General features: G+C 36.3%; 1 long non-coding RNA gene across 4 annotated transcripts; it reads left to right on the top strand.

Annotated features, from left to right (window-relative positions):
• The first annotated feature begins 19 nt into the window (after positions 1-19).
• LOC110007349 (uncharacterized) lies at positions 20-14,677 on the top strand. Of its 4 annotated transcripts, none has more exons than XR_016052444.1 (3): positions 20-8,237; positions 8,342-9,287; positions 9,428-14,677. It is a non-coding gene; the product is annotated as an uncharacterized LOC110007349 (long non-coding RNA). The 4 variants fall into 4 exon arrangements; XR_016052443.1 differs by having other exon boundaries at positions 8,342-8,449; positions 8,710-14,677; XR_016052442.1 differs by having other exon boundaries at positions 20-6,965; positions 7,101-8,237; positions 8,342-14,677.
• The last annotated feature ends 5,032 nt before the right edge of the window (positions 14,678-19,709 follow it).

The following is a 19,709-nucleotide window of genomic DNA, read 5'->3' on the forward strand; positions in this document are numbered from 1 at the left end:
CTTGGGATCGAGCATTGTGGCCAGGAATTGCTTGATTCATGGGTTGTTTAAGGCTGGTCGGGTGGACTTAGCCATCAAGCGGTTTAGTGAGATGAAGGTAAAAGGCTCCTATACTTATACCTTGGTTTTGCATGGGCTTTGTTGGCTAAGAGATTCCATGTTGCTTTTAGGCTTTTGTTGGCTTGCTTGAAAGATGGCATGAAGGTCCTTACGTCAGCTCATCGTGCTGTCTTGGTTGTTTTAGGAAGGAATTGAGGAAGCTCAAGTCTGGAATTTGTCTGGTCAAGGGCTTACATACTTGAGAATGGGCCTCATATTTTCCTTGAATTGGTTGTCTAATGCAACTCCAAGAAATGGGTAACCAAGGTTTTGAGATTTGGAGCGGCATCTTTTCCTCGAATCCGTTAAGAAGCTCATCTCCTAGAAATGGGTGTTGCGAAGGTTCAAGAAATAAGGTGAGCTTGCAATATTGGGAGACGTATTGCCGTTTCTAGACCCAAGCTGTTATTGTGACTGACTCATGGAATGAGGGAAATAGCCTTTAGACATTATATTTGAAGTAATGCCTACCCGCCATGCCCAAAGACAATGAAGAGAGATATTTTTTGAATTGGTTGGTGTTGGATTCATTATTGGGGGTTGTTGGATTTCGCATTAGCTTCTTTCACGGTTTATTGGTGGACTATTTACAAGGCAGTTCACTGGAGAAGTGGAGGTGCCCAATTCATTCAAGCTGATAAAGGGTAATGAATAAGGAAGGTTGTTTATCAGTTTGACAAAGTTGCTTTTTGTAACAATTATTGTTTTATAAAATCGTTTTTTGTAACCACTATTGTTTTATCTATACCTGTATCATTAGGGATAAGGAAGAACAAATATGAGTGTGGTTATGAAATTTTGTCGTAATTATTTCTTTCCCTCTTAATTTAAAATAGCTTTTTCTCTGGAAACTCCAATACTTGCTCCTAAAATATGACTTCCAATCAAATTCATTATTTTTTTATCCCTCCGACCTAAAATCTCTCCTTAAACCCTCGGAAGCCTAATTACACCGACTATTGTTTTAGTTTCAAGGCACATTTTGTTTGCGTTAAAATGTTTTCTAGAAAACTTTTTCATATGAAAAAATTCTTTTATGTGATCAAGTGTGAGAATAGTTTGCATCAATTAGTTGTCAATTGGTATGAAAAGATACACTAAGACCAATTTATACGAAAATATTCTTATACTTGACCACATGAGAGAATTTTTTAATGTGAAAATGTTTTCAAAAAACTAGAAAATATTTCACATGAACCAAATGTGCAGTTAGTCTAAATTTCCTAGATAAATTAGGGCCAGCATTTTCCTAGATAAATTAGGAATAGCATCGAATTGTTATGGTTAGAATTCTAGTCCCCTCTCAAAATGCTGAAATCGCTAGTTGTATTAATTGATATTGCATGCTAAAATAGCGAGTGCTATTAATTCTTAGGGCTTTAATTATTCTTAGACCACAAAATTAAAAAAAATTTCTAGCGTTTACACCAAAATTATAAAATTTGGAAGTTGATCGGATTGTTTAAGGTCGTAAAAACCGCATCCTTTATGATATCATAAATATTCGGGGTTATAGAAAAAATAAAAATAAAAATATACAGGATACTTAAGAACAAAAAAACGGTTGCGTATATACCACACGAAAAAATAAAATAAAAAAACGGTTGGCGAACCAGAGAGCTTCTCTTTCCATTTCTCTTCGGTCTCTCTCCTCTCTCTTCTATCTCTCGGAGCCAAGAAAAAGAAAAAAAATCACCGTTGGCGATCGATTACTTACTTAACACGCGAACCAGGGAGCTTCTCTTTCTATTGCTCTTCTCTCTCTGGTCCAAGAAGAAGAAATAAAGAAATTGCCGTTGGCGATCGATTACTTACTTAACAAGCGAACCAGGGAGCTTCTCTTTCTATTGCTCTTCTCTCTCTTAACAAGCGAACCAGGGAGCTTCTCTTTCTATTGCTCTTCTCTCTCTAGGATCCAAGAAAAAGAAAAAGAAAGAGCCGTTGGCGATCGATTACTTAACACCCGAACCAGGGAGCTTCTCTTTTTATTGCTCTTCTTTCTCTCTCTCTACGATCCAAGAAAAAGAAAGAGCCGCTGGCGATCGATTACTTACTTAATACACGAACCGGGGAGCTTCTCTTTCTATTTCTCTTCTCTCTCTCTCTCTATTTCTCCTCTCTATAGCAGGCAGGCAAGGCAGCCATGAGGTTTGGTTTTTTGGTCAGGATGAAGAATGACCAACGGAACAAGTTTCTCTCTGTGAGAAAACCCGGCACTACGAGAGGCATCAGAAAAGTCCCTGCTGCTGCTGTACCTCAAGATCTCCTTCTCCCTGACCCAATTGTTATCTCACACGGCCCATATGTTGTGCTACGAGAAGTAGTTCGAATTCTGGGAATATTCTCGGAACGCCCTAGAGAAAACCCTCTTCTCCCTCGAGAGAAATTTTCAAATCTCTCTCTAGAAAGGAATCCACCTGCGCCTTTATCTCTGGAGAAATTTTCTACTCTCTCTCTAGAAGGAAACCCTCTTCCACCATTTCTCAGCTCTGTGGATCAAGCTGTTCACTTTCTCTCCCTAGAGGAAACATCACAGCGATCCCCACCATTTCTCAGCTCAATCCCCTCTGTGGATCAAGCTCTTCACTTTCTCTCTCTAGAGGAAACAACACCGCCATCCCCACCATTTCTCAGCTCAATCCCCTCTGCGGATCTAGCTCTTCACTTTCTCTCTCTAGAGGAGAAAACACCGCCATCCCCACCATTTCCCATCTCAACTCCCTCTGTGGATCAAGCTCTTCACTTTCTCTCTATAGAGGAAACAAAACCGCCATCCCCACCATTTCCCATCTCAACTCCCTCTGTGGATCAAGCTCTTCACTTTCTCTCTCTAGAGGAAACAAAACTGCCATCCCGTTTTAACAGATTTGTTGATTGTTGATTGTTGATTGTTGACTGCTTTAGTTCAAGTACCAAATAAATTTTCAAAACTAAATACCTGAAAAGTGCTCAATGAACTAGTTTTTGGTAAGCCTTTGAATAAGAACATTGAATAATCTATTTTGATAAAAATCAGATTTTATTGATTTATTACATGTATACTGATTTTCACATATTTTATTGTTCGACCACGCATATTTTAATCAATTTTAGTTGGATTAAGATGTTTTTTTGAAAGATCTTTTGATTGGTTGGTTATTATCTTCTCAAATTCAGTCATATCGTCATATGTTGCTGTGTTTCTACAATTGCCCTAATTCTTTACTCTGTTTTTAGGGGACATCAATCTTTTTTGATGTGGTCATGGATCATGATGCGCACTGATTTTTATTTCTGTGACTTTCCATATGCAACGATTTTGGTAACTGGCTGCAATCAATCTTGGTGATATTGTACTGGTTTTTATTATGTGGTGGTTCTAGCTTATCAAAGAGATGCATGGCAGTTTATTCTCTTTTTTAATGGTAAAGAAATGCATACTGATTTGTTTATTTTATTTTTGGTGGTGGTTGTACCCTCTGAATAAAATTGGCAAAGAGGTGCATACTGATTTTTTTATATTATTTTTGGTGGTGGTTGTACCCTTCGGATAAAATTGGTAAAGAGTTGCATATTGATTTTTTTATTTTACTTTTGGTGGTTGTACCTTCTGAATTTTCGATTTTATTATAGAACTCTTCTTAATCGGCATCAAATGTTTTTATCTTCATATATTATCTTCACTTGAATAAATTTGGTGTGACTTGGTTCATTTAACACATTTCTCATGATTCATATACAAGAACCATGCATTGGTTAAGTTGATTGTCCATGTAATTTTTTTTGAGTCGTATTGTTCTATTACAACTCTAGTTGTAGTAGAAAGTCAACAGCTGCATCATGATCACTTCGTAATGAGATGATATTTGTCAAATATTGTTAGGATTGATCCTCTCTTGAGTACCATCTAAAAATGGTTGCGGATGTCTTACTTTTTGGGTTAAGTTGATTCTCCATGTTATAGAGAGATTGAAACCCATCCACGTCATAACCCAAAAAGTAAGACATTTACAACCATTTTTAGATAGTACTCAAGAGAGAGGGTGAAACTAATCAATCCTAATAATATTTCATAAACATCATCTCATTACAAAGTGATCATGATGTAGCTATTGACTTTCTATTGCAACTACTGTCGTAGTAGAACAGTACAATTTTAAAAAAATTACATGGACAATCAACTTAACCAATGCACGGTTCTTGTATGTGAATCATGATAAATGTGTTAAATGAACCAAGTCATACCAAATTTATTAAATCAATTCAAGTGATGATAATATATGAAGATGAAAACATTTGATGCCGGTTTAGAAGAGTTCTACAGTAAAATCGAAAATTCAGAGGGTACAACCACCACCAAAGATGACGTGGATGGGTTTCAATCTCTCTATAACATTGGACATGTGTTATGACAGGTTATATATTTTCTTTATGTGTTTGAGGATTTGTTGATGTATTTGGGAATTGAGCCTTCATGAATCTTTGTTCCATGATTGTCCATTGCTTTAATTATGCATTTTGCTATATGAGTTTGGTCTCTAGTACACCTTCATTATGCATTTTGATGCTCATAATATAGCATTGCTGATTTTAATTATACATCAGACTTATCGAAAAAGAGCTTATAGCTCTTGCACCACACTAGCTTCCCTATCCAAATCCATTGGACATTCTGACTCTATGGAGGCAGAAGTAACTGCCCTTCTTGAAGGCCTCAAACTTTGTCTTCCTTACCTCTCGTAGCCCCTCATAATCGTAGGAGACTCAAAAAATATTATTGCTTCGGCCTCATTGAAGCATATTTGGAGGGAAGGAAAATAGGCAGCGGACTCTCTAGCTAAAGATGGAGCAGCTTTAGTTCACATTTGATTTTTGGGATCGACATCTTTTTTATGGTTGCTTTGTTTCTATAGTTGCAGGGATATGCGTGACACATGGAGGCACATTTGGAGGGAAGGAAAATAGGCAGCGGACTCTCTAGCTAAAGATGGAGCAGCTTTAGTTCATGTTTGATTTTTGGGATCGACATCTTTTTGATGGTTGCTTTGTTTCTGACACTGTAACTACCAAAACGATATGTTTTTTGGATTCTACTCTATCTCACCCCCCTTTTCATAAGGGTTCTGTTAATTTTCCGCCTGTGGAAAATCACTTCTCTTCTTTTCTCTGTACTCCCGCTTATACTATATAAAAATCAACATTATCTAAAAAAAAAAGAGCTCATGAATGACTGCTGGTCTTGAAGTTCTGGAATTCTTGATGAACTGCTGGTTTAAGTGTTTTTTTTTTTTTTTACTGTCCCCCTATTTTTATTGAACTCATGGATGTGAACGGCCCACTCTGAGCAAGGCAATGCATAGCATTACTGATTTTAAAAAGCTCTCTCTTAATTAATGTGGTTTGTCTCTACATTTTGCAATCTACTAAAATACAATGTAATGAAATTGAGTATAATTGGAATTGTAGGCAAGGAAAATTGTCTAGAGCTTTGTTGTTTGTTTCTTACATGACTGCATTCAGCAAAATTGGACCAAGGTTTGCAAGCAAATTATACTTTATCCTTGTTTGATAATTGCATGACTTGTTTTCTGTTTTAGGCATTCTGTTTGTGCCTTTAGCAGTGTGATGTGCTTTGTATAATTTGGCAGGGTGATGTTGTCTTGAAGTTCTGGAATTCTTGATGAACTGCTGGTTTAAGTGTTTTTTATTATTATTTTTTTTTACTTTCCCCCTATTTTTATTGAACTCATGAATGTGAACGGCCCACTCTGAGCAAGGCTCAATGCGTAGCATTTCTGATTTTAAAAAGCTCTCTCTCAATTAATGTCGTTTGTCTCTACATTTTGCAATCTACTGAAATACAATGTTCTGAAATTGAGTATAATTGGAATTGTAGACAAGGAAAATTGTCTAGAGCTTTGTTGTTTTTCTTACATGACTGTATTCAACAAAATTGACCAAGGTATGCAAGCAAATTATACTTGATCCTTGTTTGATAATTGCATGACTTGTTTTCTGTTTTGGGCATTCTGTTTGTGCCTTTAGCAGTGTGATGTGGTTCATATAATTTGCATCCAGTGAAGCCCATGCCATATATTGGTGGTGAGAAAATTGAAATTAAGCTTTTGTTGCTTACTTCATCCTATTTTGAAATCTAGAGGCTAGCAAAATTTGTGGGACTATCTTTGTTTCAGACTGATGCTTTATTTATATGTTTCAAGCTATGCAAGAGCTCCATTGAAAAAATCGGCAGGGTGGTGCAAGAGTTAGAGTTTTAGAGAGAGAGAGCCTCCATTGAAGAAAATCAGTTGGGTAGTGCAAGTGCTACTAGTTTCATAGGTCGAGTTGTGGCAATGGTGCTCTCTCAAGCTGCCCCAGCCCTTGCTTTCTTTCATGGCAGTTCCTACTCAGACAATAGAGTGAAGCCCTCCCCTCTCTTGGTTTCAGGTACAATTTTCTATTCTGATTGATCTCTCTCGCTACAGAATAACGCATACATGACACTGTTTCTTGGGTGATTTTTGACATTGTTGTGGTTTCATGTGTTTACTTGCTTTATTTAAAATTCATACTTTTGATGGGTTCAGTTTGTGTCAATGGTTGAAATGTCGAGATCTTGAGATTTTAATTACTTTTGTTAAGCATTTAAGCGTTTTTGCTTTTGTCCGTTATGACATTGGTTCAAAATATCAGGTGGTTTACCTTCTCTTAATTTAATGGTAATGGCATGATGTGGATGTGGAGGCTCGACTGGTGCAACTGCTCCTACCTGAGTCCCGAACTCTTGGCCTGGGGTTCCTAGTCGATACACATTCTGTTTGTGCCTTTTGCAGTGTGATGTGGTTCATATAATTTGCATCCAGTGGTGCCCATGCCATATATTTGTGGTGAGAAAATTGAAATTAAGCTTTTGTTGCTTACTGAATCCTCTTTAGAAATCTACAGGCTAGCAAAATTTGTGGCTAGCAAAATTTGTGGGACAATCTTTCTTTTAGACTGATGCATTATTTATATGTTTCAAGCTATGCACGAGCTGCATTGAAAAAATCAGCTGGGTGGTGCGAGAGAGAGAGAGAGAGAGAGAGAGAGAGAGAGAGCTCTATTGAAGAAAAACGGTTGGGTGGTGCAAGAGCTAGTGTTCATAGGTCGAGTCGTGGCAATGGCACTCTCTTAAGCTGTCCCAGCCCTTGCTTTCTTCCATGGCAGTTCAAGTCAGACAGTAGAATGAAGCCCTCCCCTCTCTTGGTTGCAGGTGCAATTTTCTATGCTGATCTCTCTCTCTCTCTTGCTCTAGAATAACGCATACATGACACTGTTTCGTAGGTGATTTTTGACATTGTTGTGGCTTCCTGTGTTTACTTGCTTTTTTTAAATTTCATGCTTTTGATGGGTTCAGTTTCTGTGTGTGATATAGGCATCCTTTATAGGCTTCTTGAATGTGGAAAACAACATCGGAGTGTCACTAAATATGGATGCTTAACTGAATTTAACCTCCACTGTGGTGTTTCCCACATGGGATGATGCTGGGATGTGAATTTGAATGGTCATAGCTGATGTTTATTAAGCACTTGGTGAAAACTATGTCCTAGATTGCTACCATTCTGTAAATGGTCATTTATGATTTGAATTTGACCTCTAAAACTTTGAGTGGGTTATCATATAGACATGCTAACTTCTCTTACTGTTTATCTATAATGTCCCCTTGAAATGTTATAGGCAAAGCTACACTTGACACAAAGTTTTGTGCATTTATATGGCAATCTGTTCGAGGAACGGTAACGTGGCACCTGGTCCATTTGTGTCGGAGCCCCATTAAATTTGCTTTCGATTTTGACCCGGCCTTCAACTCTCCTTGTACTAAATTTCTTTCTCTATCATTCTTCTGTTTTTGTATGAAATTATTAATTCTATACTACCACGTTGGTGCTGGTCTCATCAACACAAGAACCACCTGCTCTTACTTCCAAAATGTTTAGAATTTAGATTTCAGAGAACTTCTCTTCCCACTCACCAAAGAAAAACACACACACACACACACACACACACAGATGTTTCCAATTGGATGTCTATAGGAAACGAGACGCAATGGAAAGTGCAGTTACAAATCGAGGAGCATGCGAGGTACCTCCAAAAGATGGCTGATGAGCGACAGATATGCGGTGAGAATCGAGTTAGAAGCCAGAATTTGTACATTCCTTTTCAGAGAAACATCTCATAGATCTTGAAACATTGATTCAAGTTTAAATTATGAACTTTTGGACAGGACTCCATCAAGACACTGGGTTGTGGGCCTTACTTTAGCATGAGACAGTGATGCCATCAGAGTTGGGTCAAGTCAATTCATGAATATATATTGTCTGGGGGTAAACGGGTAAACTATCACAATTTACCCCCACTTTTTCAAGCTTATGCAGTATTCACTTCATGGTGTATATATTTTTGGTAATCATGTTCTATACCTATTTGCTTTTATTCCTTATGACAATGGCTGAAATGTTGAGATCTTTAGATTTTAATTACTTTTGTTAAGCATTAGCATTTTTGCTTTTGTTCCTTGTGACAATGGTTCAAAATATCAGTTGGTTTACCTTCAATTAATTTAATGGTAACATGGTTTGGAACCGTTGGCAGGATGTGGATGTGGAGGCGCAACTGCTGCAACTGCTCCTACCTGAGTCTCTCTCTCTCTCTCTCTCTCTCTCTCTCTCTCTCTATATATATATATATATATATATATATATATAGAGAGAGAGAGAGAGAGAGAGAGAGAGAGAGATCACCCATCAACAACCAGTATGCAGTAATACACATAGAACCAGAGTAGAAACAGGGGACCCATCGAAACAAAAACAAAAAACAAAGAGAGAGAGAGAGAGAGAGAGAGAGAGAGAGAGAGAGAGAGAGAGAGAGAGAGATAGAGAGAAAGAGAGAGAGTGACCATAAGAGCTAGGAGCTGGGCAAATATATATATATATATATATATATTTGTTTTTTTTCTTTTTTTTGATGGGTTCCCTGTTTCGACTTTGTTTCTATGTGTGTTAATGCATACTGGTTGTTGATGGGTGATCTCTCTCTCTCTCCCCTTTGTTCCTTGTTTTTTGAAGAGATGCTCTGTCTCTGTATAGTTCTTACTTCTATGTTATCTGACATGAATAATGTGAAGGCTAATAAATCTGCACACAAAGAGTACGTTCGTGACTTGAGAGGTACATGTTTGTGACTGTCTCTCAAAAAAAAAAAAAAAAAATTAACTTTTGATCGTTTAACTTTTAGTTGCATGCAGACATATATTTAATAATCATCCATGGGCAATATATAGACTTATTCTTTTTCTCAATTTCTCAAGGACGGACCTGAAGTTTTGCTCTTGCTCTGATGATGATACTATTAAAGTATGGGACTTTGCTGGATGCCAAGAAGAGAGGAGCTGGAAATTGCGCCTTACTTATCGAGATGGCTTTGGAGAACCTGTAATTTTCTGTGTTTAGCGTACTAAATTTTGGGAATGGGGTTGAGGTTGTGGTAGTAACACCAGTTAAGCCTCCTTAGCTACTGGTTTAGGTTTTCATTCCCACTAACTCATTCGAAAACTGCTAATTATTTCTAAAAATGGGTAGGGGCCTATATTTTCTGTGTTTAACATACTAGTACAGTGCCATGCAAAGCATGGCATGTACCAAGATCAATGAACTATGGAAAAATGTTCAAATCAAAGCAATTTGTAGTAAAATTTGAAAAATAATATGACCTAATGCAGTAACTTTTTGGTAGAGAAAACTGTCATTGTTAATGAGATTATATTCATGGTTGAAGCTGATATAGTATCAATACAAGTTGATCAGGCTTCTGATGAACTAAAATAAACTCCTGAAACTCTGAAGTCTGAAGCTTTCAAAGATAAATCCAGAGGAAAAGGTAGTCTAATTGAAGTACTCTACAGAAAAAAGTAAAGAGCAAAAAAACAAAGAAAAGCTGAAAAAATTGTCAAATTAATAGAAACAAAACGTGCATTACCAATGAGGGCTTTTGCATACTCATTGTTAAACCTGCCAAAATGTACAGACAAATTGATTATTTTCATGTAAATATTAGATTCTTGTTATCATATGCTATGGATATCCCATTTGGGGATTCCTATGTGTGTGTGTGTAACTGGACTCTACTTCTCTGTGTTGGGTATCTATCCTATATGCTCTGTCATATTAGGTTTCTCATATCCAACCCTTAACAGTGGTGTTATATATGATAATAGATAAAATAATAAAGGGATTGTGGCAAATAATAATTGAGACCACTGGATGTACTTGATCCCTTGGACTATGTAGTTCAATAAGACACTTTTACTGAGCGCAATCAACTAACTAATATGCCTTTGTAATGGGCTTCATCAATTTCCTACTTTGCTTCTCTAGTATCGAAGCTACAATTATATCCATTCATGGAGAACATTGGTCCGGATTGCAAGTTTAAGCATACCTTATTCTGATACAACTACCCCAGTACTTTTGTGAGCGCACAAATGCTTCACTGGCCCCGTCATTTCCTTCTTAGCCACTAATCCGGTCACTCCCCTATTGTCTTCTTGTAGGTACATCTTAATACATTATTTAAATCTGCACATCATTCGTTATCTCCTTGGGGTTCACCTTACGGACTCAGGCCCTTATTCTTGTAGGTACCTCTTAATACATTATTTAAATCTGCACATCATTCGTTATCTCCTTGGGGCTTCACCTTACGGACTCAGGCCCTTATCCTTGTGAAATACCCAAAAGCCTCCAACGATGTATTAAACTCTACCCATACTCCTCCGTGAGAATCTATTAGCATATGGTTACTTCGCATTTGGCTGTTTGTTCTTTTTATGGCTCATTACTTAGTTATATGCAATTATCTATCTATTGGAACTCTTTTTTTGCCACACTAGAAAAGATACATGTGATGGGGTTTGGAGAACATCTCTCCTCCAATTCAAAACTTCATCTTGATTGCTTTAGAGTTGCCAATTGGATTATTTGTCTTGTTTATATCATTTATTCCATTGAAACTCTTGCTTTTTAGTTTTCTTATAGCTCATTGCTTGGTTATATGCGATTATTTATCTGTTGAAACTCCTGTTGAGCTAATATTCTTTCCTTGGTGAGTGATCACTATTAGATTTTTTTCTCGATAGTACTTCATATTAGATTTATTATGCATGCACTAAAGTGTGATTTTTACGTCTTCCATAATTATTTCTTATTTTTTCCGTCGCAGTATTTTTTATTTCATCGGTACATTTTCTCATTTTCTTGTTTGAACATCATTTTCCTTCTTTCTGTTTGTCCTTCCTTATCTTCTTTGTTCTCCTCAAGCCATCATACACTTTCTCCTTGTTCCAAATATTCTTCTGAAACCTAATCTAGAAATATGTTTACACCTTTGCTAAGAAGTTCTTTGATAACTGCACCTGTTGCTTTGAACTTGAAGGTGCAGGCCTTAGATGATACATTTTATTAGTTTTGTCATGTTAAAGGGATGATACATGCAATTATTGCAAACAAGGGATAACCTGAGAGTCTCTTTTGTGTTTAAACTCAGACAGGTCACCTATGGGATGTAAAGAGTTTTGACTGGCACCCTACAAAATCTTTGCTCGTTTCAGATTCGGATGTAAGAATTGTGTTACATATTATGCACTTTGCTTCATTGCTATGCAGTGTTGTTATGATGTTTTATGTACCGGAACGGTTATAGATGGCAAGGAAAGCCTTGTGAAACTTTGGGATGCAAAATTAGGGAAAGAATTTTGTTCGTTGTGGGTTGGAACACATTTTCACTGAAAGAAGAGATTTGCTTCCATGAAAATTTAATGATTCACTTCCATTTAAATATAATAAATACAACTTGGCGTTTATAAATGTGCCGACATGGTCACAAGAATTGGGTGTTTCTTATCAAAGGGAATCAAAATTGTAATTGGGTGCTCACTTCTTCAAAAGATCAGCATCTTCTATGCAGGCTTCCGTAAGTTCATTATTTTACCTTTCTAGGCTGCTCATGTTTCCTAATGTTGCATCTTGAATATGACTGTATTAAATAATCTGGTGGTTGCCCGAGATCTGGCAATTTTTATGGCTATCTATGGCCTACTTTGAATAAATGTATTCTTTTAGCTGTGAGCTTTTCTTCTTGTTCTTGATGAAACCATTGCTTCATGAACTCATATTATAGTTTGCACTTTCCATCTCAGTATTACTGTACTAAGTTCAGAACAGATGTAGTAATAGGTCTTATGTGTTGAGACTGGTGCTCAACATGTTTTCTACAAATCATGTTTCTTTTGGTTTAAGGAAGTAAGGATGGGAACTTGGAGTGTTCAAGGATGAAAGTGGCCATATAATTATAATGCTAATGATCATTTTTGGGGTCACTACTTTCTCAAGGACTGGAGCCTTGGAAACCATGCAGTTATACATTTTTGTATGAGGCCTATTCGGATTGCTTTTTATATAGGGGATGTTATCAATGTCATTTGATGGGAGATGAATGGTCTCCATACTCCTATTATATTTAGCATCATTATTTTATGGTATGAAGGATACTATGTATCTGCACGTGGCCCGGCTAATAATGTGGTAGCAGGTTAGCAAATCATGGTTATGCGGATGATCATGAGGGGCATTTTGATCCTATAAAGCCTTTTCTTTCATTTGGTGATGATATTCTTTTGCTGTAAAGAGAGTTTTTTTTAATATACCTGCTGGGAGGATCTCTTGTTTTTTTGTTACTTTAGCGGATCTTTGGGATGAGTTATTTTTTTTTTTTATATATATATATATCTTTTGAGAATGTCTGCATAAAGGCTCATAGTGCAAATTAATATGCTTTTGTTTGAGTTCACCAAATGCTAGTGTTGATTCTACGTATACCTATACAAGCACGCATAGATGTTTGTTGACTCCGTGATGCATGCATAATTTTTTAAAGGCTTGTTGATGCATGCATAATTGTTTGTCAGACATTCTTTTTCCTTAACAATGTATAATAGTCCATTAACTTATTCCCCAATATTACTATCTCAACCCTACTCGCAATGTAAACCTTTATCATATTTTCAGTTTTATGATACTATGAAGGAGCCTGAATCTTATTGTGGACATGGCAAGGATGTAACTGGTTGGTAATTTGTTTGTAGCTTATTCTTTTCTAATTTATTATTTTATACATAATAGAAGCATCCCCAATGGCCATTATACTTTTGCACTTTTAAGCACTTGTAATCCATCTGGTGGACTCTTTTTTTATTGTTTACTTACAGTACTTTGTAACAACTGACAAGTAACAAATTGATTTGGTTGTATGCTAATTGTGGACTCAATTGGTATGCGTGGTAGTTGCTTCCTTTTTTTTATTATGTCTGCCCATGCTTTGAACTCCTATGGCTTCTTCTGCCTAAATATTTATGTATATCTATTTATTCTGTTTGATGGTGCCTGTATTTAACCCAATCAGGGATGACTTTCAAGTTTGGGATTTGTACAATAATTTATTAGTATATGATATGATATCTACAACTCTATTGTTGATGTTATCATTGATAATATTTACGTTTCTCTCAATTCTTTTTTAACCACAAGCACCGTAATCTGAGGGCTAAATTCCAGCCCATGGTTCTTGACTATTTAGGGTCCTTCTTAAATGCTTTGATGCGAGTTCACCATAAACTTGTCCTATTTCCAATGTAATCAATGAGTGAATGGGAAATATTAACAATTTCATGTAAGCTCTGATCATTTTTATCTGCGTTAGGTATCAATATAGGAAGACCATATCTGATAATGTATTCTTAAAATAAATAATTACATATGATCATGTTGGCATATTTATTTTGCTAGCTTTCGCATGGCATCCATTTCATGAAGAGTATTTTGTAAGTGGGAGTTACGATGGATCTATCTGTCACTGGCTTGTTGGGTAATGTCTCTTTCTTTTTCAATTGAAGCCACATGAAATGAATAAATCACACAAGTTGCTGGCAGTATAAGCTTGCGTCTCTTTCTGTCCTATATATGTTAGGTGTTACTGCAAAAAGGTAAATTGATTCCAAATTTATCTCAATTTTCATCTTATTTAGGCAAGAACATTCCTGATTTGTAAGTTGCTGATCCATTGAGCATTATTTTTTTAATACATTGGGATGTAGAACCAGAAAATTAAACATATTCCAAGTAAAGCACAAGCAACAATTTTGAAGGGAACAACCAAGGTTCCCTCCCCAAAACCTTAACTGGGAAGCAAAAAACTTCCTTTTCCTTTTTCCCCTTTTTCAAAGTCATGTGAATAGGTTCCTAACCCTCCATGCACCATTTCTTTTATCTTAAATGCAATATGAAGAGCCCATAGTGTCCTTCACCAAAATAAGATTGACTAAATAGTCTTGACTTAAAATAAAATTCATAATAACGTATCTACAAACTCTACACTTGCTAAGACAAAATGTTCCATAAGCACTCTCTTAACTACTTTTTTAAACAACTCTTAAAATCCAAAGAATATAGAAAACCCTAGAATCCTTAAAAAACTTAAAAACACTGAAAATAACCCTAGAAACAAATTAAAATATATATCCTTGAAAATTAAACAAAAAATCAAAAGTAAAATAATTTGGTCCTACATCAGTCTCTTCTAATTGGAGAAAACTCATCCTCAAGTTTTGAAGTATCTTCGCATTAGTTCCAAAACCTTCTTCAAACTCAATCTTATGCTTTGAGATTATGCATTGAGATTGGGGCTTAGAAATCAATAGACTAGCACATTTTGAGAACACCTTGAGGAGAGTGTCATTGTATGTTGACGGAGTCTGTCTAGCCACATAAACTTGTTGAAATGGTTTAAGTTCAGCCCTAGAACATATCGCGTGGTCATCTTTGAGATGACGGTTGGATTCGATTGTCCAACCAACAACTTCATCTATTGATTATCCTTGAATTACATAGTTTTCTTTCCCAAAGATCAGCTCAACCATGAAATATTATTCATTGTTGTATATTAAATTTTCTACAAGATATTGTTCTTCAATTGAACAAGCTCAAAGATTGGTTGAGAATCCCAATATACAGCCTATTGATTTTGGAGACAATGTGCGTTAAAATCATGAATGTCCACCTTCAATTTGAAGAACCTAAAGTAATGTCCCCCACGTTTAGGTCTTCTATCACTTTCCTCTTCACTTAACTCCTCATGCAGAACATAAGCTTGTACTTTACATCTTCTTTACGGAAAGTTCATCGTCTTACCCGTGATTGACATCCATGAGTTGTTGTGCAAGTTGCTGAACTTGCCTCCTGAGATCCTTAATCTCTTCATCTTTGGCATCTTAGGGTAGGTCTACGGGAGCTCTCCTTCCACGATCCTTTCTTTCTGTCATAGGTTCATCGAAATCACAAATCCTAGGGACAAAAATCAGCAAACTATAAGCTGAATTCGGCAAGTTCTAGGCTGAAATTAGTAATCATAGGCTGAATGAAATTAACAAACTCTAGACTTGACAGAAGATTTCCACCCATAATACTCAAGAATCATCTGTTCTAATGCCAATTGATGTGGATATTTATGAAAAAAAACAAATTAAAAGTTTCCAAACAAAGCACAAGCACTAATTGAAGGGAATTAAGGTTTCCTCCCCAATAACCTAACTAGGGAACAAAAGCTTTATTTTCTTTTCTTTTTTTCCTCTTTGTAAAGTCACGTGATCTAGACCTCCACCTGCATCTTTTACATCTCTAGGATCTCTCGCGAAAACTACTCCGCTTCCTTGCCCATCTGGTGTACCTTAGGTGCTGTTCTTTTCACGTGCGACGATCCTTGTCGTCGTGTTCCCTCAGCTCCCTTCACCAAAACAAGATTGACAAATTGTCCTATCTTAAATCAAAATTAGTAATAATATTTCTCACCTAATAAAACAATTATTCCATAAGCAGTCTAACTACTTTTCTAAACAACTCATAGAATCCTAAAAATACAAAAAAAAACCCTAGAATCCCCAAAACACTTAAAAGCCCTAAAAATATACCCTAAAATTAAAATTAAAACATTACATAAGAATCGAAATAAGAGTAATTTTGTCTTTCATCGCAGTACTAATAATGGCATTTTTTTTTTTATAGTTATGGTTCTAATTTGTTTATACCTCATCTTGTGGAATTGCAGCTACCAAGCAATGGATAGGCAAAAACAAAAACGACAAAAGGAAAAATAGAAAAGAAAAACAAATGAAAAATGACTGGCAAGGGAATTTAATATAGAAAGTATACAAAAGATACTATTTTCTTTTAATAAAACGAGGTCCCAATCACTCGCGTCCATCAGATTTTGAATCGTGTAATTGTGTGTTATTCACTAGGCTCAAGCTTCAAAAAAAAAAAAAATTTCCTCAAAATTTCTTGCACACCCGAAGCCATCCAATTTGATATGTAATGGCTAGTAGCAATCATGCTCTCGTTGAAATAATATAACTAATCTTATAGTATAGAATTCTATATAGAGTTATATTAGGGGGGTCTGATCCAAAATACAACAATTAGGCCATATATCAAATGGGAAATAAGGAACCTATGGAATGTTATATTATTATTTATGGAATTGTTATTTGGAAATTTAACATAATGAATTTAAAGATGTTCCATCATTATTTTATAAGGCTAAAACAGATTTCATTCCCCGCGAGAGCATTGACTCCCTCTGTTAATGCTATGATTATTTTTAGGACTTCAAATTTTGTTGATGTAAGATAATTTATCTTTAATATGGGCTTTTTTCTTTTTTGGTGGTGCAAGGAGATTACAAGCACTTATGACCATTAGACTTGCCTATTACCATCAGACGTAAAATATAACATGTTTCGTATGTCATAAAGTTTGGTTAAACTTTGTTTTGGCCTAGTGAATAGAACAAATTCAAACATCTACTTTCACATCCAATGATCAAGTTTGATCGTGACATCCATACACTAAATACAAGTGTGGTCTTCTAGTTTATTTTCCCAAAAAAAACCATCAACCGCCCCCTCTTCTCTCTCAATGGGGGAGACCAAAAGGCATTCAAATAGATATGTCCTATTCCCTCTCTTTCACTTTTGGCTCTGTTGTGGTTTCATTTTTGCTCATGTAGTGTTCCACTCTCTAAAGGTTTCAACCACAAACACAATCTTCTCCTTTTTCTACATTCTCTCTTTTACTAAAATTCAGATCTCATTATCTTCTCCACCTACTCAACTTTTTCTCACTACAAAATGTCAACTTTCTCTCACTATAAATGTATGTACATGTCACCCAATCACTACACATTCAAGTCTCACCTACATAAATTGTCATCTCACTAAACAACACAAGTCGACCTACACAAATCATTTTTCTCTCAGTTCACTTCTCTTAACTCACCTATCCCGCACATCTCTATCTCCTCTCTCTCTCTCTCTCTCTCTCTCTCTCTCTCTCTCTCTCTCTCTCTCTCTCTCTCTCTCGCATTGTGGAAGCAAAGGTATGTTGGCCACAAACACATATTCTCTCTATCTCTCTCACTCACACATAGGCATCTTGACAACATAGCCCCTCGGGTTGTAAATAGGCATGGGCGGGCCTAACATGGTCTTCATGTCACACATTGGCCCGGTTATGGCTTTTCTATTTGGAAAAGTATATTATGTGACTATTTTTCTTTGTTTCAAGGAGGTCACAATCAGCCAATCACTCATAACAATTAGATGTCTAATTAAATGGCTTGGGGTATGTTAGACAAGTATATATATATATATTTGAGGAAACAAGCTGACTTTTATGAGGAGGCCAAAAACAAGGATGTAGTTTGAGACCCTGAACCTGAAACTTCTAAACCAATCCAACCTGATCATGAGCTCCCTAAAGAAAGTTAATATTTACCTAAACCAAAACGAAGTAACCGAGTCAGTAGACCACATCTTTACCTATAACAATTTGTCTATCTTGGGGAACATTTTGATAGGGTAGGGGAAGATCCAAATTCAAAACCTAAAACTTACAGTGAAGCCTTGACCTGTCTTAAAAGAGAATATTGGTAGAAGCCATGAAAGATGAGTATGCTTCAAGAAAAAGTTGAACTCTAAAGGGAAAATAGAAAAATACAAAGCTAGGTTGGTTGTAAAGGGTTTCACCCAGAAATAAGGGATAGATTATGATGAAACATTTTCTCCTGTTGTTAAATTTCCATCTATCCGAATCCTTATAGCTATAGTAGCTCATTTTGACTTTGAGGTTCATCAAATGGATGTCAAAACAGTCTTTTTAAATGGGGATTTAGAAGAAGAAATTTACATGACCCAACCTGAGGGATTTGAGGAGAAAGGAAAAGAGAACCTAATGTGAAAACTTAATAAATCTCTTTATGGCCTGAAACGAGCATCGCGACAGTGGTACATAAAATTCCAAGAGACCATCTTTTAAGGTTCTCTACAAATAATGAGGATTATTGCATATATCAAAAAGTCAGTGTGAGTACTGTGGTCTTAATATCTTTATATGTGGATGACATGCTAATTATTAGTAGCTCAATTGCCCTTGTAGTAGAAACTAAAACTTTCCTTGCACAACACTTCGATAAGAAGAATCTTGGAGAACCTTCATATATGTTGGGCATCAAGATAATAAGAAACAGGAAAGAGAAGACTATCTAACTTTCTCAAGCAACCTACTGTAAGAGGATACTGGAAAAGTTTGATATGAGTATGTGTAAGCCCATGTCTACCCCAATTGACAAAAAGACGAAGATTAGTAATAAAATGTGTCATACCGAAGACATGGATATAAGGACCATGGAGAGAGTGACATACAGGAGCGTAGTTGGGTCCCTTATGTACGTCATGATGGGAACAAGACCTGACTTGTCATTCGTCGTGAGTTTGGTGAGCCGTTTCTAAAGCAATCCAGGAGATAAGCATTGGAAAGCAGATAAAAGAATTCTCAGATATTTAAAGGGAACCATGAACTTTACACTCACATATAAAGGGGGAACTGAAATAACAATAGAGGGATATTCAGATGCAAGCTATTTTGCGGATCCAGATGATGCGAAGTCTACATCTGGGTATGTGTTTATGCTTGGAGGCGGTGCGGTTTTTTGGAAGTCAAAGAAACAATATATTGTAGCTTTGTCTATCATGGAATCCGAATATGTGGCATGCTGTCTAGCAGCCAAGGAGGTCGTGTGGATTAAAAAGTTTCTTAATCAACTTAATTTTCATCTTATACGTTGTGAGGCAGTGCAGATTTTCTGCGACAACACGACGACTATTTGTATCTCTAAGGAGCTTCTGTTTTACAAGAATTTCAAGCATATCAAGCCATACTTCTATCACCTGAGAAATGAGGTGAGATCGAAAGAGATTGAGATCAGCTACATATCTACAGATTTGATGATTGTACACCCTCTAACTAATAAAGTTGTTCCTAATGTTTTTGTAATACATGTGAGAGAATTGAGGATGAGAGAGAGTGAGAAAGAGAGAATGTAAGGCCTTCAAAGGCCAAGGGAGAGATGTTATGTTTATGTGGCCTTTAAAGGCCTTATGAGTGTGTAATGAAATACATTTATTGTAGTGGAACATAAACTCAGTG

This window comes from Amborella trichopoda, chromosome 3, assembly GCF_054954075.1.
Source record: "Amborella trichopoda isolate Santa Cruz 75 chromosome 3, AtrichopodaSantaCruz75HAP2 v2.0, whole genome shotgun sequence".
Taxonomy (NCBI): domain Eukaryota; kingdom Viridiplantae; phylum Streptophyta; class Magnoliopsida; order Amborellales; family Amborellaceae; genus Amborella; species Amborella trichopoda.